Source organism: Thermobia domestica, chromosome 11 (assembly GCF_964235325.1).
Source record: "Thermobia domestica chromosome 11, izTheDome1.hap1.1, whole genome shotgun sequence".
NCBI classification, from domain to species: Eukaryota; Metazoa; Arthropoda; class Insecta; order Zygentoma; family Lepismatidae; genus Thermobia; species Thermobia domestica.
Genome location: NC_137464.1, coordinates 188,135,006 through 188,152,718, shown reverse-complemented (window position 1 = coordinate 188,152,718; position 17,713 = coordinate 188,135,006).

Below are 17,713 nucleotides of genomic sequence, written 5' to 3'. Positions count from 1 at the left end.
CACATAAGCTTAAAGCGGAATAAAAGCTGCTTCTCGAGTTACATCCGAGAAAAATTGTCCTCCATTTGAACTCGGAACCAGGACTAATTGGCCACAAATGCGATACGTCTGCCGACTCACTCACGAAGGAATCCTGATAAAAATACGTTGTACTGATCTTTACATGCTTCTTAATATAGCTCTCAAGAGTCATTTCAGAAGGACAAAAAGATAAACAGTGCACAAGTGAAACCATTATACTAAATTACATATGGACAATTTCAAAGTACTTCGGAGTACAGACGAACTAATTTAATTCAAGTTAGTTAACAACGACTTTTATTGGTCCAAATTAAAGAAATACAACGACTTAATTTGCATATCACAAAGATAGGAATTATTTGAGTCCACTTTGGCTCAGACTCATTTATACATAAATAGATATCGAAGATACTTCTCATTTCACTAAATGCCTCTCGTAAGGTCTGTATGACCCTCCTTCCCCCCCCCACACACACAAAAAGTACGGCATTTCGATGTATTTTATCAATAGTAAACAAAACAATTTTTACAATGTTTCTTTGATTGCAATTACATAACAATAATAACTACAAAAAAAAAAAATCACAAAATAAACATTTATAAACTTACATAAAAAAAAAAGTTGCTTTTGTAGTATAATCTTTTTGAGTAATGAATGGGGAATTTAGGTCTGAATATAATACGAATAATATACGGGAGTGAAACGTGATAACCCACAAATGTGTGTTCATCAAGATTTTACAAACACTTACACTTTTACGAACATTTTCGTTATTTGGTTTAAACCAGTTGTTTTTTTTTTTTTGAAAAAAACAGCTGTTTTAAACATTGGTTTAAACCAGCCAACCCTGATATGTAGTCATTAAATTTCCTTTCTATGAATAAAGAATCTGTATTCTCAAGCAGTGGCGTAACTAACAGGCTCCCGGTATTTAAGTTTCGGAGTATAACTTTATAATGTTTGGATGTTAAAAGCACTTTGCAGAGTTTCTCCGTGGCTAAGCGGTTAGCGTACGCGCTCTTGGCGCGGGAGACCCGGGTTCGATTCCCGGCGGGAGCTCATGTGGTTCGGATTCCACGTTAATCAGTAGGTCTACGTCTCACATAGCCTCGCTGCTGAAAGGGACGCTAAACTCCATTCAAAAGCACTTTGCAGGTTTCATATTACTGCAAGAGTACTCTACTTAGAGAAAAAAGAAATCACGGAACCAGCTATAATAGATTTAGTGAATTCTACTCGGAAAATGTATCGCCTTTTGTTGCAACAACTAACAAGTTTCCGATGAGTAGTGAAGAAACAATTTAGTGAAATTTTAACTTGGAATTAATTATCCAATTATTTAGTCGTAGATAACTTCCTATGTTAGTAGTGTTCTGGATTTGTGTACTTCTTTGCAACTGTATCTCACTGTGCCTCTGACGAAGCCAATCCTGAGCGATCATTCAGTACACTAAAAGCCATCAAACTTTATATTCGTAGAACAAGGTCGAAGATGAAATTGAGCTCAGCCCCGTAACTTGGGCTTTTTCTTGGAAGACCAAACATTAATTAGACCTCCTAAAATATGTCAAGTTGAGGCCCCCTAGAATAATGATGGCATTTGAAGTGAAATCCTTACTAAACGTGTTCGATACTTCTTGGGGCGCCAGTTGATGGTTTACTAAAGTAAGATCCAGATTACATATATGCTACATCTTAAAGGAATGTATTTCGTTCAGATAGTGGGGCAGCAGAAACATCTTAAATTATTTGCAATGCTTTTGAAAATAGTACGGTGCTTCACAAGTTAACTAAATGAGACAATATGTTGAAAGTCTTACTAAATATATATTTTGTCTGGGGCTCTAATAGGACACATTTTACTGAATGAGGCTCGGAACACATTTTCGTTTCATTTTTTTTTTCCTGTTATGTGGTAAACCTATTCCAAGCTTTATTTATAAGTTCCTGTTCATATCACATCATACAAAACAACAAAGTTTTAACTCAAATGAATCCTATCAAACAACTGGAAGCTTAATTGGGGGGAGGGGGCAGTTTCCCCATTCCCCCGCAAAAGTTACGGCATTGGTTGAGCCCTTTGCCAATCCTGAGCACTGAAAGCGAAGAATGGCACCACGTTGATATTGAGAAAGTAGTCAGCGAATTACTCTCCGAAAAAAAAAAAAAATACGCCGGTTTAGAAATATGTGAGCAAGTTCCACAAGTTTTGACGAGTTTTCATATGTTAGTTGTAATGTGAACGTTAGGGAAAAAAATTATTTCTGCTCTTGCCTTTGAGGTGAGCGGTCCCAGGTTCGACTCCTGGTGGGGACACTCGGCCGAAAGAGTGTAACAGCTTTTTCAGACCTGCCATCTTGAGTGAAGTCTTTCTTGGGTTTCTTTCATTCATACCATTCAAATGCCGGGATGGAGGTACCTAACATAATGGTCCCAGGCTGCTTCCTTCCTTTCCCAATCTTTTCTTCCTTCCCTTTCATCGTACAGTGGGCTCGCTGAGGGACGTCATCCTTTATACGGGATGGGCTAACGTGGCCTTAGATGCCGACAGCCCAGAAATCTAATTCCTAATTCCTAGAAATTATTTCTTTTAAGAAACTGTTTAGTCCCATGTAATTGCTTAATAATAATAATAATAATAATAATAATAATAATAATAATAATAATAATAATAATAATAATAATAATAATAATAATAATAATAATAATGTGCAATTTTTGTATATTAGCAAGTAGTGTCTGACTAGATGGAAGAATAACTCTACTACTGTATAAATTGTACGTGTGCCATGAACGTAGAAACAGGAAGAGCCCTTTTGACACTTTCGCGGATGGAGGGGAGCATGCATTCTTAGTTACGCTACTGTTCTCAAAGCATTCTAGTAATTCTTTTAACAATTGCTAAAAAAGTAGAAATCGAATAACGGTGAAATTTTATATAACTTAGAATTTGTGGTGTGATTCATTGTTTCTTTCTTTCTTTCTTTTTTTTTTTCGTCACACATAAGCTGAAATGACTAATTTTCAGGTTTATTGTTTCCTTGTCTTGCATAGATGAAACAGATCGAAATGTTTTTGGTTACCTTTCAATTTCCTTATTTTTATAATCTTATTTCAATTGATATTAATCCTTCCAGAACGTGACAACCCTACTATTATTATAAAGATCGCCATAGACGAGTCAGGTCTTAAGTCTTTCATTTGATGTTTATTAGGATCACGCAAGTGGGATATATATAATATTGTAATGTTAGTACCATAGGTGTTCATTTTACTCCGACCTCACTCACCTTCATTCTCACAGTGAATTGGCCCTCGCCCTCACCTTCGAAGAGAGTTGACCATCGCTCTCGCCTTCGTGTTGGGAATTTGTCCTCGCTCTAGCCCTGACAGTGACAGTTGGCCCTCGCCCTCGCTGTCCAAGCTTGTCATCGCCCTCGCGTCATTATGGTTGAGAGAGAATTTGAGGGTGAGGATGCCCTCGAGAGGGCCATCCTCGCAAGGGTAAACACCTCTGGCTTAGTACGTCCGTTACACCGCTCAATAACTCTTCAACAAAAGATAATTTTAAAATTGTTTTCTGCAATCAACAGCTAGATAATTATCTCGGAGGAGTTCGTTAATGGATGTGATCCACCTACTTGTAGTGATAGAAATAAACCATTTTCGGTTAACGTTGATCACTATAGAGCATAGACAGTAATCTCACATTGTATATTTTTTAATCGATTAAGCGTCCCTAGAATATATTCCATTTCCACTCTAATCACTCTGCTAAAACACTAAATGGTAGATCTACTACAACTTCTGGTTTCAATATTAATTGAAGAAATATTGCGTAATTCTCTTTACTGTCTTTACCAGAGTCTATATTATCGTATTTCAATTGATACTAATTCAAATTAGAACGTAGCAACACTAATATTATTCGAGATATCGCCATACACGAATAAGATTTATAAGTATTTCATTTTATTTTTATTTCTATTGTCACTAATTACACAATCTCTTTGTTTCCAGGGAGATGAAGGCATAGACACATTTATAGCAAATGAAAAACTTCTGGGAGGATCTCGTGTCCATTGGCAGTCGACACAGACTGTTTTCCAACGAATGCATACATCTGTCATAGTACTTTGTAGGCATATTCAGAGGGTTCATGTATCCTCATTGTCTTGTGTAAGTTGTTATAAAAATTGTGCTCATGTATAGACTTAGTTTATTATTTGACAAATAAAAAATACAATGTACAAACATATTTTCCTTTAATCAAAATGAAACAAATATATATACATTTAAGTTTGTTTGTTTGTTTTTGTGTGTGTGTGTGTGTGTGTGTGTGTGTGTGTGTGTGTGTGTGTGTGTGTGTATGTATGTATGTATGTATGTATGTATGTATGTATAAAACGTCGCATGATTATGTTTCAAGGCTAAAGGAGAAGAAAATGATAATGAAGTGATGCAATGAAGAAAGTAGGAGGAAACGAGAATACATCGAGAAAACCAGTGCACATAAAATTTGTCGACCATATCAGGCTTACTTGTTTAAAACTACGCAAACCAACATCACGAAAAGTTTAAGTTACAAGGAGCTTGTGTGTTGATTAAATTAAAATTCTCATCTATGCTATTTATGGAAACAACAGGTATCAGCATAAAAATGTAATCTTGCAGATTCAAAATTGAGTAAAAAAGTACTTTAACAATTAGATTATATTAGTATTCAAAAATAGGAAATTGAGTATTTATTCTGCTGCCTTGTTGGCACAGGGAAACTTCCACAAAATTACAAAGGTAGATGAATTTCACACTGCACTAAAAAATTTATAGTAAGTACGCCTTCTACACATTAATATTGATGTTAGACATTTTCATCTTCAAAGCTGGGAAATAGAAGTAATTTTTGAAGTACTCGTATTTTTTCAAAAACTTATTTCTATTTTCCAACTTTTAAGAGGAAAATGTTTTAACTTCAATATTAATGTGTAGAAGGCGTACTTACTATAAATTGTCCAGTGCAGTGTGAGAGTAATCTACCTTTCTAGTTCCAGGAAACCTTCCCTGTGCCAGCAAGGCAGCAGAATAAGTACTTTTTTCTCATTTTTGAATACTAATAAAATCTCATTTTTGAGTACTTTTTTACTCATTTTTTTAAAAAAACCCTTCTCATTTTTGAGAAGAGTTTTTCTTAAATTTGAGAGGAAATATTCTCAATTTTTGAGAACGTGTGTTTCTCAATTTTGCGGCTATCTGAGCATTTCGAATACTTTTCTACTCACTTTTGAGTATACATGTTCTCAATTGTGAGGAGAGCATTACTAGTTTTTGAACAAAGAGTTTCTCAATGTTGATTACATTCATCTCATTTTACGGTTAACTTTCTCATTTTTGAGAAAATATGTTCTCGTTATTTTTGAGAAATAGCAGTTTCTCATTTTATTTAAGAATATTTTATCTCGCTTTTAAGAGAATTTTTACTCAAAAGTGAATAAAATTTACTCAAATTTGAGTACATATTGCTCTTATGTTTTGAACACCCACACTTTCTCACTTTTGAGAACAATGTATTCGGAGCTATTCTGAGAACACAATGTTCTCAAATTTGAGTCAATTTTACTCATTTTTAAGTAAGTATTTTTAACAGTGTGGAGAACAGAAAAAGAACGAAAATATAGATGCCTCACTGACCGTTGGGAATTATCCCTTAGTTAAAGCGATGCTTGGAGTAATAAAACCAGTTAGTATTTCCGCTGTTGTATTGTTGAATTCACAGAAATGTTCAAAAATAAGCAAAACGTGACTCTGTACAAGATGTTTACTTACCCATAGTTTTATTATTGTCAACTGAACCCTGAGTGTCTGGGATGTTTCAGTCCCTTCTCACTTTACAACTTGAGAGGGGAGGGGGTATGACCGCTAAAAGAAATGCTTCAGTGCTGCGTCGGAAGCGGCATGTTTTGTATATATTTCTTAAAATGTTATCCATTCTTAAAGTATAAATTCCCCCTTCCTCCCCTGATTCTCTTTCCAATACAGAGAACCGACTCTTTAAATGAAGAAAGAACCCTGAACCCTCCCAAAAATGCAAAAATGAATGATGCGTACAAATAACAAATCTGTGGATGAATCAAATAATGTAGATACATGAGAAGATGATGACGAAGATAACAGTGCTTGATGCAGCGCAGTCCACCATATGTAAATAGATTTGAAGGGTTCATATTTGTGTATGTGTACGTGTGTATGTACTTGTTTCTGAGTATTTATATGCGCGTATGTCTTGTAATTGTTATATTAGTATCCACTGGATTAAGTGAAAGTATAAAATGGATTTGATGACTGCCAAATTGACGTCACCTTGGTAAGTCATTATTTTTTAATATTTAGTAATATTAAATTAGATTATAGTTTAGCGTCGTTTTCAGGAGCAAAGCTCTACAAGACGTGAACGTACAGTTTAACGTCGGATTTGAAACACATGAGCTCCTACCATGAATCAAACCTCGTTCGAGAAAGGCGCATACGCTAACCACATAGCAACGGGGAGCTCAACATTTAGTGATATGTACATTAAGTTGTAAAATTATATTCGTTTAATTTTCACTAATATAATCTTCACAATGTAAAGCATTCGCTAGGCACGTTATCTTGTTTAAAAACAAAAAGCCTATCTCTTATGTTACCGTCTCGGGGTTGGACTGCGGGATGATAGAAATCCGAAAGAGATGTTTTTATTATATTTTGTACAGTAGATCTGCTCCTTCATAATCTCCGTGTTTGATAAGAATGAACCTCCCTGGCTCACGAAAATGTATACGTAATATAACAAACCATGCACAATAAATGCAAGACTAATATAGCAAACATTGAAGATGCCCCCTAGAAAATTTTCTTCGACCGCCCATATCTGGAGGTACACAATTTTGCAACTCAGTGAATACGATGTGGATGTATTCAGTCTACTGATTTACCCATAAAATTTAAATTTTATAACAATATTCTCAGTGAATACTAACCTGAGGAGAACTATTTTTTTTAATTCGATCGCTAAAGGAGTTTTTTTTTCACCAGGTCTCGGTAATCGTCTGGCACGAAAACTGAAGTTTCTACAAGTGTTTCCCCAGCAATGTTTTTGAGAAAGGGGTCCTCCAGGAGCGTTATTTGGGGTGTAATTCCTGCGTTTGTTATATACATAAATAGATATAGATAGATATAAATATAGATATACTGTGTATATATATAAAGATAAGTAGGAGCGGGTCTTTAAAATTAGTTCGGAAAGATAATATGAAAATCTGTCATAATTTGCATGAATCTATCTAGTCTAATATAAAAAATAAATAGTTTGTTTGTGTTTGTCTGTCTGTATGCGGCCTGGGGACCAGACGAGTGGACCGAAAGTTACCAAATTTTGGTCAGGGGTACCTTGGCCCAGGCCCCAGATCAAGACGAATCCTTTTTCTTTCAAAATTCGAACCATGGGGTCTCAGGGGGCGCTTACAGGGACATGTAAAAGTGGTATAAAATGGCCGATATTACTGTCGAATTCATAGTTTTCGCGGTCGCTGAAATCAATGGTGAAACTCTGATCACATTAACTTCCAAATTCACCCTATTCGGGCCGGGGGTCACCGGGGGGGGGGTCGTATACCGAGACAAGTAAAAGTAATCCAAAATGACCGATATTAGTGTCAAATCCATAGTTTTCGCGGTCACTAATATCGATGGTGACACTTCCATTTGCGATGATTTGCAAATTAAGCTATAATTGTATGCGGGCCGGGAAAAAAATCTTTAAGTTTTGCGTCCCACAGTTATGCCGGTTAGGCTAAAGGAGACGGTGATGATGAGAGATGAGTGAAAGGGTGGAATGAAGAAAGTGGGAGGAAACGGGAGAACCCCGAGAAAACCCACGCACACGGTGTTTGTACACCACAAAGTTCACTTGGTAGGGGCTGGGATCGAACCCGGGACCCCAAGCACCAGAGGTGAACGCTCTACCACTAAGCGACCGCGGCCCTCAATGAGGTTGGAAGCTGGTCCGTCATAGCGGGAGGTGGCACATGCCATAGGAGTGGCACAGAGTGTGATTTCTCGATTGTGGAATCGATTTCAAACAACTGGAAGTGTTTAAAGAAGACAAGGACAGGGCCGTCCACTAGCAACCAAAGCCAGAGACGATCGTTATCTCTTGTTAACAGCCCGTCGAAACCGGCGTCAGAATACAACTCTGCTGCCGCGAGCCTTCCGAACAACAACAGGACGCACAGTATCTACTCAAACGGTCCGTAATCGCCTTCGGGGAGGTGGTCTCTACGCACGTAGGCCTATGGTGTGTGTCCCATTAACTGCATGACACCGTGTTGATCGAAGAGCGTAGGCGGAGGAACATCGTGGGTGGAGACGCAATGAATGGGGCAATGTTTTGTTCTCTGACGAGTCTCGATTCAGTGTAGAGCCTGATAATCGACGTGTTTTCATCTGGAGAGAGTGTGGAACACGACACAATCCAATGTTTGTGCGAGAAACATCCCAGTATCATGGTAGTGTACTGATGGTGTAGACAGGAATCAGCATTGGTGGGCGTACTGAGCTCCACATCATCCGAATGGCTCTTTGACGGCTCTCAGATATAGGGATGAGATCACGAAAACTCTTGTTCTTCCTTATGCTGGTGCCATTGGTGATTCGTTCCTTTTCATGGATGACAATACTCGTCCTCACATAGCTCGGTTAGTGGATGAGATGCTGGATGCTGAGGGTATCGCTCGGATGAAGTGGCCAGCATGCTCTCCGGATCTCGTTCCAATTGAGCATGTCTGGATAATGCTTGGCAGACGAATTGCTCTAGGCCAGTAAATCCAACAACCATTCCAGAGCTGGAAGTCGCTCTTCTGGATGAGTGGCACAACATCCCCCAAGAACTCATCGATAATCTGATTGAATTCATGCCACGCAGGTGCGAGGCCCTGTTGGCTATTCGAAGTGATCATATGACATATTAAGGAACAATCAGTGTTGTTGCCTTGCCTGTTTGTGAGCAGTTGGAGAGGTGCACACATAACCGTCTTGTGTCATGAGCCATGTGAACAAGGTTTTCCGTGCCCCAACACCAGTATGTGCCCCATTTTTCTAGTGTATCTTAAAGCATTCCTTCTTGTATGATAATATGAGTCAAACACAAGCTTATTCATACACTATCTTAAGGTCTTGTGTGATATTTCAGCTGAACCCCTAATTTTTTTGAGCATTATATACAGTATATATATATATATATATATATATATATATATATATATATATATATATATATATATATATATATATATATATAGTGGCGGATCCAGGATATGATCAAGGGAGGGGATAAACCATAGTTTGCAGTTTTATCCAGTGTAAAGCAGGATTGAAGCCCATTTTATGCAGTGTATACTTGAGTGTGAAGGGGAGGCTATAGCCCCCTTGGATCCGCCTCTGTATATATATATATATATATATATATATATATATATATATATATATATATATATATACATGATCGAAAATGGCCTCGAATCCATACTCGCTGAGATGAACAGAAGATGCCGTTTAAATCCACAAGTTCAGCCCCATTAGTACTCTAAGGAGGATGGTGGCATGTAAAGATAGTTGAAAATTATCGATATGTATGTCAAATTCATAGTTTTGGGGCTCCACAAGTTCATTGGTGACAGTTTTGGTGCCCTTTGTGTCCAAAAATGAAACGTATTCTCCCCATGCGAAGAACGGATATTCTGCTAGTTTGTAATAACTAACGGAAGTTTCATTTAATATATTTCTCGCTGCTCAAATTTACTCACTTGTGCGGTATATGTGTGTACAGTAGAATTAAAACCTGTTGCTCTAAGTATTTTTCCGTTAGCGAAATACATTGTATATACATTAGGACGTCGATAATCCTAACGTCAAAAATCCGAACGCGGTCCCTAGAAGGTTTTTACATTTTGTCGTAACGCTAGCGATAAACAAACAATAGCGTGTCCATCGACGTTATGTGAAGTCAGTGTTTTTACAAAAGTTCATTTATATGTAATTGTTTGTCATGTATTTTTATTTTTATTTTTTCTTAGGCCTATAAGTTTTAAGTGTGACTTAGAGTACAAGCAAGTTCTTCAGAAACATTAAATATAAGTAGCCTTACGTACGGTATTGTAATTATTGTATGTACTGAATAACCACTGTATCGATAGAAGAACATACCGTACAGTATATGTAAGCCTAAAAGACATTTTCTTGGTCATTTTCGAAAGTCCGAACAATTTGAAAATCCGAATACCTGTGGTCCCAATTAGTTCGGATTTTCCACTTCCCACTGTATATGTTACAGACATATTACAGCAAGTAAGATCACTAGCATCAGGCCAACAAATAGTTTTTAAACTACATTTTCCTGTTTTTGCCAATATTTCCGAACAAATGATTTTTTCTAATGGTTTCAAAATTTCCGGAATTTTACATAGAACAATGAAGATATCTCTATGAAATATATGTTTGATTTAACATATTAACTAAAATGATTCTGTGATTAACAAGAATGATGATTCTGATCATGCCCAAATTTTCCGGTTTTTTCCCCAGCTCGGGAAAACAGTAAAAAAAAAACTGTTTTTTACCCAAAATTTCCGGTTTTTTTTCACAGGCCTTCACAACACTAGTCTGAGCACATAGTGCACCGAACACTCCTAACGATGGCGAATGTTAACACCACGACATCGGCAACTATAACTGAAATGAACACGTCACCATCGCCACTAGATCTTGGTACAATGGTAGAGCGTTGCATTGTCTGATGAATCCCGATATCTTCTTCATCATGACGATGTGAGGGTGTGAATCCGTCGTGTTTAAAGGGAACAGCTCCTTGACATCTGTGCTGCGGGACGGAGACAAACTGGCTGCGGCTTAATTATTATCTAGGGAACATTCAGGTGAGCATCCATGTGTCCAGTGGAGCTTGAGCAAAGCACCATGACGGCCGAGGTGTCGCACGCTGCTTGCAGACTACGTACACCCCTTCATGACGGCCATGTTTTCCATCGGTAGTGGAATTTTTCGACAAAATAATGCACCATGTCACAAGGCCAGGAGTGTGATGGAGTGGTTCGAGGAACACAGGAGCGAGTTCCAAGTGATGTGCTGGCCCCCAAACTCTCCGGATCTGAACCCAATCGATCACATCTGGGATGTGATTGAACGTAACGTGAGGGTGCATCACCCCCTCCCCGGAATTTACGGAAATTAGATGACCTGTGTGTGCATATGTGGTGCCAACTCTCTCCAGCGACCCACCGAGGAACATTGCGACCATGCCAAGACGCGTTGCCGTTGTTATTCGTGCCAAAAGTTGGACATACTAACAATTAGGTAGGTAGTCATAACGGTCTGGCTGATGTGTGTGTATATTTTAACTCGTATATTTTGTCTCGACTCGAATTTCGAGACGTCTCGACTCGAATTCGAGTCGAGTCGAGACAGAGACTGTCGAGTCGAGACACGAGTCGAGACAGCACCATATTTTCGAGTCGAGACACGAGTCGAGACAACATTTTCTCGAGACGAGTCGAGACAGGCTTAAATCTCGACTCGACTCGACTCGAGCGCATCCCTAATCCGACTCTTCCCTTGGCTCACTCTGTACATCTGAAAGAGGAATACAATAGTATGGAAATCCTATTGAAGGTCCAGTGTAATGAAAAATATCAACAGGAGGCGATAGGAGACTTTAATGTTATCGCAATCCTAATGGTTCTTCAAGGTGGTTTTACAAAGTTTCCATGCTACCTTTGCCTCTGGGATAGTAGACGCTGGTGCTCATTACTGCAAGAAGGATTGGCCACTGCGGACAGAGTTTTTGGTATAAGAGGAAAACGTGAAATTTGAGCCACTGCTAGACCCTCGTTATGTACTAATACCCCCACTGCATATCAAGTTAAGCTTAATTAAACAGTTTTTGTTAAAACTCTTAATAAGTAGTTAAGTAATAAGTAGTAAGTGCTTAATAAGAACAGCATTCACATATCTAAAAGGCATGTTCCCCCAACTGTCAAATGCAAAGATAACAGCCGGTGTTTTTAAAGTCCTACAAAAAGATTGTTCAGTGTGAAGTACTTCCTCAGGTAATCACCGAAATTGAAAAGGATGCTTGAAAAGGTTGTGTGTCAGTGATTCAAGGATTTCTTGGCAACCATAAAGCAGAAAATTACACGGAATTGTTGACAATCTGGTAAGAAAGCTATGGTAAAACAGGCCGCAGGATATCACTCAAAATTCATGTTCTGCATTCACATCTGAAAATATTTAAGGAAAACATGGGAGCGTATTCCGAAGAGCATGGGGAGCTCTTCCATCAGGACATTTTAAACTTCGAACGCCGGTATCAGGGACAGTACAATGAAAATATGATGGAGGACTATATCTGGTCCTTGATTCGTGAAAGTGATGTACCATATAAACCTCAATGTAGAAAACGCACATGGTTTTCAAAAGGATTGTGTTCTAGCTATAAAAATGTTTTGCGTTATAAATTTATTGGAACATAAGGTTTTCGTGCCAGCCGCTGTCAGCAACGCCAGTTCTTACTGAAAACGGAGTTTAAATGGTCCAATCTTTTTGAAATAATATAAGTAAAAAAAAAAAAAAAAGTTTTGCTCTGCTGCTCTTTGAAACAATATATGTGAAAAAATTTGTTTTATTCCGCTGTTTAAAAATTGACTTTTCTATTTTCTATTTAAATAATAAATTTTGTATTTTGAACAAAGATTACAAAATATTTCTTCATACTTATTAAATATATGTGCAATAAAACTCGGCGGAATAATTACTTATAGATCATATTTTTAGGCTGAGTTCCTTTGGGTACCTATGTCCAGGGTCACTCCAGAAGGCCTCGATATATGATATTTTTGTTTTTTATAATGACATTTTCGGAAAATCCCGAATTTTCTCTTTTAGGATACGTTATGTATGTTTATGCGTGGTACTATTTGAAATTCTGCTTTATTCTAAAGAGAAAGACGTATGAACCATGATTATTGGATGAATAGTGTTGAGGTAGTAGCTATTTATGTACAATTTGTGGGAAATACAGGAATTTAAACAGGTTAAAAAGACAATAATCCAACGTATTCCCTAAACAACCAAAGTTTGAAGTATATAGAAACCAATTTCCATCATATTCGGACACTCTAAATCGGAAAATAACAATATCATCCCAAGGACAAAACAAAAGTTAAATTTTGTCACATAGTGTTATTATTGCTAAAGGAGGATGTACTGTTTTATTTTTATTAAAAAATAAAGGAAAAGGAGAAGAGAGAAATGGATCTTGTATGGGGAATATCCTTCTGATTAAAAATACTGTTCTTCTCCCTGTCACTCACAAGGTTATGTTCTCTCTTTTACATGTGATTATGTATACAAAATCGTGACACTGTCGCTCAGTGGTAAAGCGCTTACCACTGGTCGTAGGGTCCCTGGTTCTATCCCTGGTCAACTGAGCTTGTGGTGGACAACATCATGTTCGTATGTTTATTTAGAGTACTTCCCTTTCTTCCCACACCCTCATTCCACCAATTATTCCACCATTATTCATTTCCCTTAATCATCGTATCCCTTCGCCTAAAGGCTATAACCGTGGAACGTTAAATTGAATAATTTCATTTCATTTCATGTATACAATATATAATTATGAAAAGGGAGAGGATGGGCTAAAAGAATTTTGTTAATTGGTTTAATCCTTTGACTACCATTTTTAAATGTGAATAAACTTTTATATGTATAATGTTCGATATTCCTGATATTCCTTCAATGTTGGATATTCTTAACTTCTGTACACAGTTTTGGAATTAAACACAGTCTCCTGGTCACATCTGAACCGATGGAAGAACAACATGTTTTGAATTTTCTAAAATAAATTCCCAACCATGTTTGAATCATTCGCATGGGACACATGTATCCCGTTGGTAGTCAAAGGGTTAAAAAGGTAGTTATATCACCATTATATTTTCTTTATTAGTTTCATTAATTATATGTTTATGATTAAGTACACAGAACAGATAACACAATGAAGTTGCAAAATGTAAATATACAACGCAGGAATAAATAACATTTAGTGTAACAAAATAATAAATACAAGTATATATGGTGGGTTATATGAATAGTGAAATATAAAGTGAAGAAATAAATAGGCGAAAAAGTTGAAGAAGACCATAAATATATAATGTGGCGTAGATTTTATGGCTAGTGAAATTGCAAGATAACGCAAATGTACGAGGCGTGTTCGGAAAGTAAGACCGTTTTCTTAAAAAAAAAATATTAAAATATGTTTGTTCAAGCCATATTTACTTTAACATGAGGAGCACACTTCAAACTTTTGGGTGGCACCAGCAGTATGGAAACGAGCATTGTCATGGAATAACACAAATACTTTACTGAGCATTCCTCTCCTTTTGTTTGAATTGCAGGACGAAGTTTTCTTAGAGTCTCATAATATATCATTTCGCATTGATGTTTTCTGTCGTGAGTACGAAGTCAACCATCAAAACCCATTTCCTGTCCCAAAACATGGTTTACATGAGTTTTGTTTCTGACATTATCGTTTTGACTTTTGCTTTGTGAGAGATCCTGTGTGCCGCCACTCAGTTGAATTGTTTCAATTCCGGGGTGAAATGGGAACCCAAATTTCGTCACCAGTTACGATTTGGTTTAAAAAGATCCTCTACTTCCTCGCTGTATCGGGTAAGGACTATCAAAGGACTGCCAAGTTTTGTGGACGTCTGTGAGCATTTTCGGAACCCAGCGGGAACACATTTTGCGATAACCTAAGCGGTTGGAAACAAAACACTTCTCGAAACTTGAGGAAATTCCTCTGAACGCATTGTCATTGTACACCATCTATTCTCACGAAGTTTCTTATCCACATTTCTCACCAAGGCATCAGTCACAATATAAGGCCGCTCACTTCGTGGTTCGTAATAGACATTTGTCTGCCTTTCACATGACTCCCTCATCCCCTTTCGCACCATGTCATCACTCATTGCATTTTCACCGTAAGTCTCTACAATTTGACGATGAATTTCAGCCAGCTTAACGTGCCTTATATTCAAAAACTGGATAATAGAACGAATCTCACAGTCGGCGGGTTCAGCAAATGTTTTAAAGATTGTAAATGATCACAGGACACAGCACACACGACAACTCAACCATACTGCCATCAGTGGACAGACAATGAACCAGTGTCAATGCGCGGAGTGCCGGCACTAGCTCTGCGGGAATGTTCAAACGAAATGGTGTGTACTTGTCGAACACTGACGAGATGTTTCGTTGAGGACGGTTTGAACAAGTTGGTCTCCCGCTCTGACAAGTTATCGAACATTGAGGGAAACTATACCGACCAATAGTTTAAGGTATGCCCTTTCATGTAAAAATAAATTTGGCTTGAACAAACGTATTTTAGTATTTTTTTTTAAACGACATTTTCTGAACACACCTCGTATTATGAAATGAAGTACCAACCTATCACAAACACAGATAAATTAGTCAGACAGATGCAAAGATCAATCTTCTGTCCCGGGGTGGCTCGGCACTAATGATCACAGCTGGAAAAACTTGTTAATTGTTAGGTTATCTGTTCTGACGTGTCAAAGGATGAGGAATATAATTATCAATGAAATAAATACGAAACTACGCATGAGAATTTGCTTCCAAGTATTCCAGTTGACTCAGCTCGACGTCATCTAAAGATTCGTATCTATCTTATCCTTGAAGAATGTTATATTTAAATAAAATTTTGAGAATTAATGAAAAAATTTGAACTGCATCTCCCATTAAAAGTACAGTGAATTGTCATCTGACTAGTTATCATAATGAAAAGTTTGATGAAAATAATCTTCAGTTTCTGTTTCAACTTAATAGATGCTTTTATTTTCGTAGAGTGTCAATTTTTAGGTTAAAGCTATCGTTTTGTTCATGATTTTCTCGGAAATTACGCGTGATGATTTTTACTCACCCTATTATTTTGCTGGGCTTAATGAAATCTATTGCTTGAGCAATGTCTCAGATGTGAACATTATTTACAGTTATATGCGAATAATGTAGAATGTATGCTCATGCTTTATTTACTGTATATGCTGTGTAACACATTAAACAAAATACTAATTGAAGGAAGGAAGTGATTTTATTTATATGTCTGCAAACGTTTTTATTTCGATTCATTTATCTCTGTTGGGAATCCAAACAAGAATTTATATTTGAAAAATAGGAAAAGACATTGACATACCTAATAACATATATGACATCTACTCATACACAGAGAGAAATAGACTGATTCGGGATATTTTGTAGGGCTTGACTTCACTAGCGTCGCCACCACCTCAATGATAGATTAATCTTATGAATTCCAAATGACCTGCTTGTCAACTCAAACGTTAAGCTTCCAGTTTTCATTCGATTTTAGAAACCCAAATAAATCATCAACGAGATGTAATCGTAGGGAGAACCTTCTACTTCTCTCGGAGGCAACAGAGAACATTTAATTCAAGTGTTGCTAACTCTGTCAATATATTACTGTTTCTGATTAAGAGAAGCTACATTTAAACTTCTTGTTTATTAAATTTATTTACAAGCAAACTGTTAAGAATATGGGTATGTTTTCTTTAGATGAAGACAAACAATAATAGATAATGTCGGGACGGGTGGTAAAGCGTTCATTTCTGCTGTGTAAGGTCCCTGGTTCGAATTTGAGTGGGCTTTTAAGAGTACAAGCACCAGTGCGTGGGTGTTCTCTTTCCCTTCCATTTTCCTTATTCTTCTTTTCCATTCACTCTTATGGGGCGTTTACACTCAGTCGATTTGCGTTCGATTCAGTTGAATTGACGTCACTTTCAACTTAATCGACCGTGTAAACAGGACTTCAACTTAATCGCTTGTTGATCGAAAGCGACTAATCGACTAGCAACTGAATTGAAAGACGTTCTATTTTCTGTGGTCGATTCTATTTTCTTCTGCTATAACACCGCAAATTGTACCAATTACTTTTTTCTTGGACATCTTTAAAATTGCCAGTCGATTTCGAATCGACCAGAGGAGAGCGAGTCGACAAGCAGCATTCAATTTCGGTTGAAACAGTTGAACACATTCATCGATCTCATTCGGTCTAGTTGCTTCGATTTAGTCGCAAATGCAGCGAGTCGATTTAGCCGTGCGACTAAATCGACCAAGTGTAAACGCCCCATTAGCGAGCACGGTGTCTTAGTGGTAGAGCGTTCACTTCTTGTGCGTGGAGTTCCAGGTTCTCGTCCCAACTCTCGTCAAGTGAGCTTTGTGGTGGACAAACACCGTGTTCTGGGGTTTTCTCTGGATAATTCCCGTTTCCTCCCAATTTATTCATTCTACTATTATATGCATTTCTCATCATCTCCACTTCCTTAGGCCAACACGATATATGCCTGGGATGTAAATCCGAAAGATTTAATTTCGTTTTTCAATAAATTGAATCTGATTCTAAACAGAATATTTTTAGATATTCAATAAATAAATCAATAAGTCACCTGTTCCAACAGAATGAGAAATATCAATTATAATTTGTAACGCCATAAAAAGTCGTTATTCGCGATTTTGTCAAAAACTACGCATCACAATTTACCATAAAACATT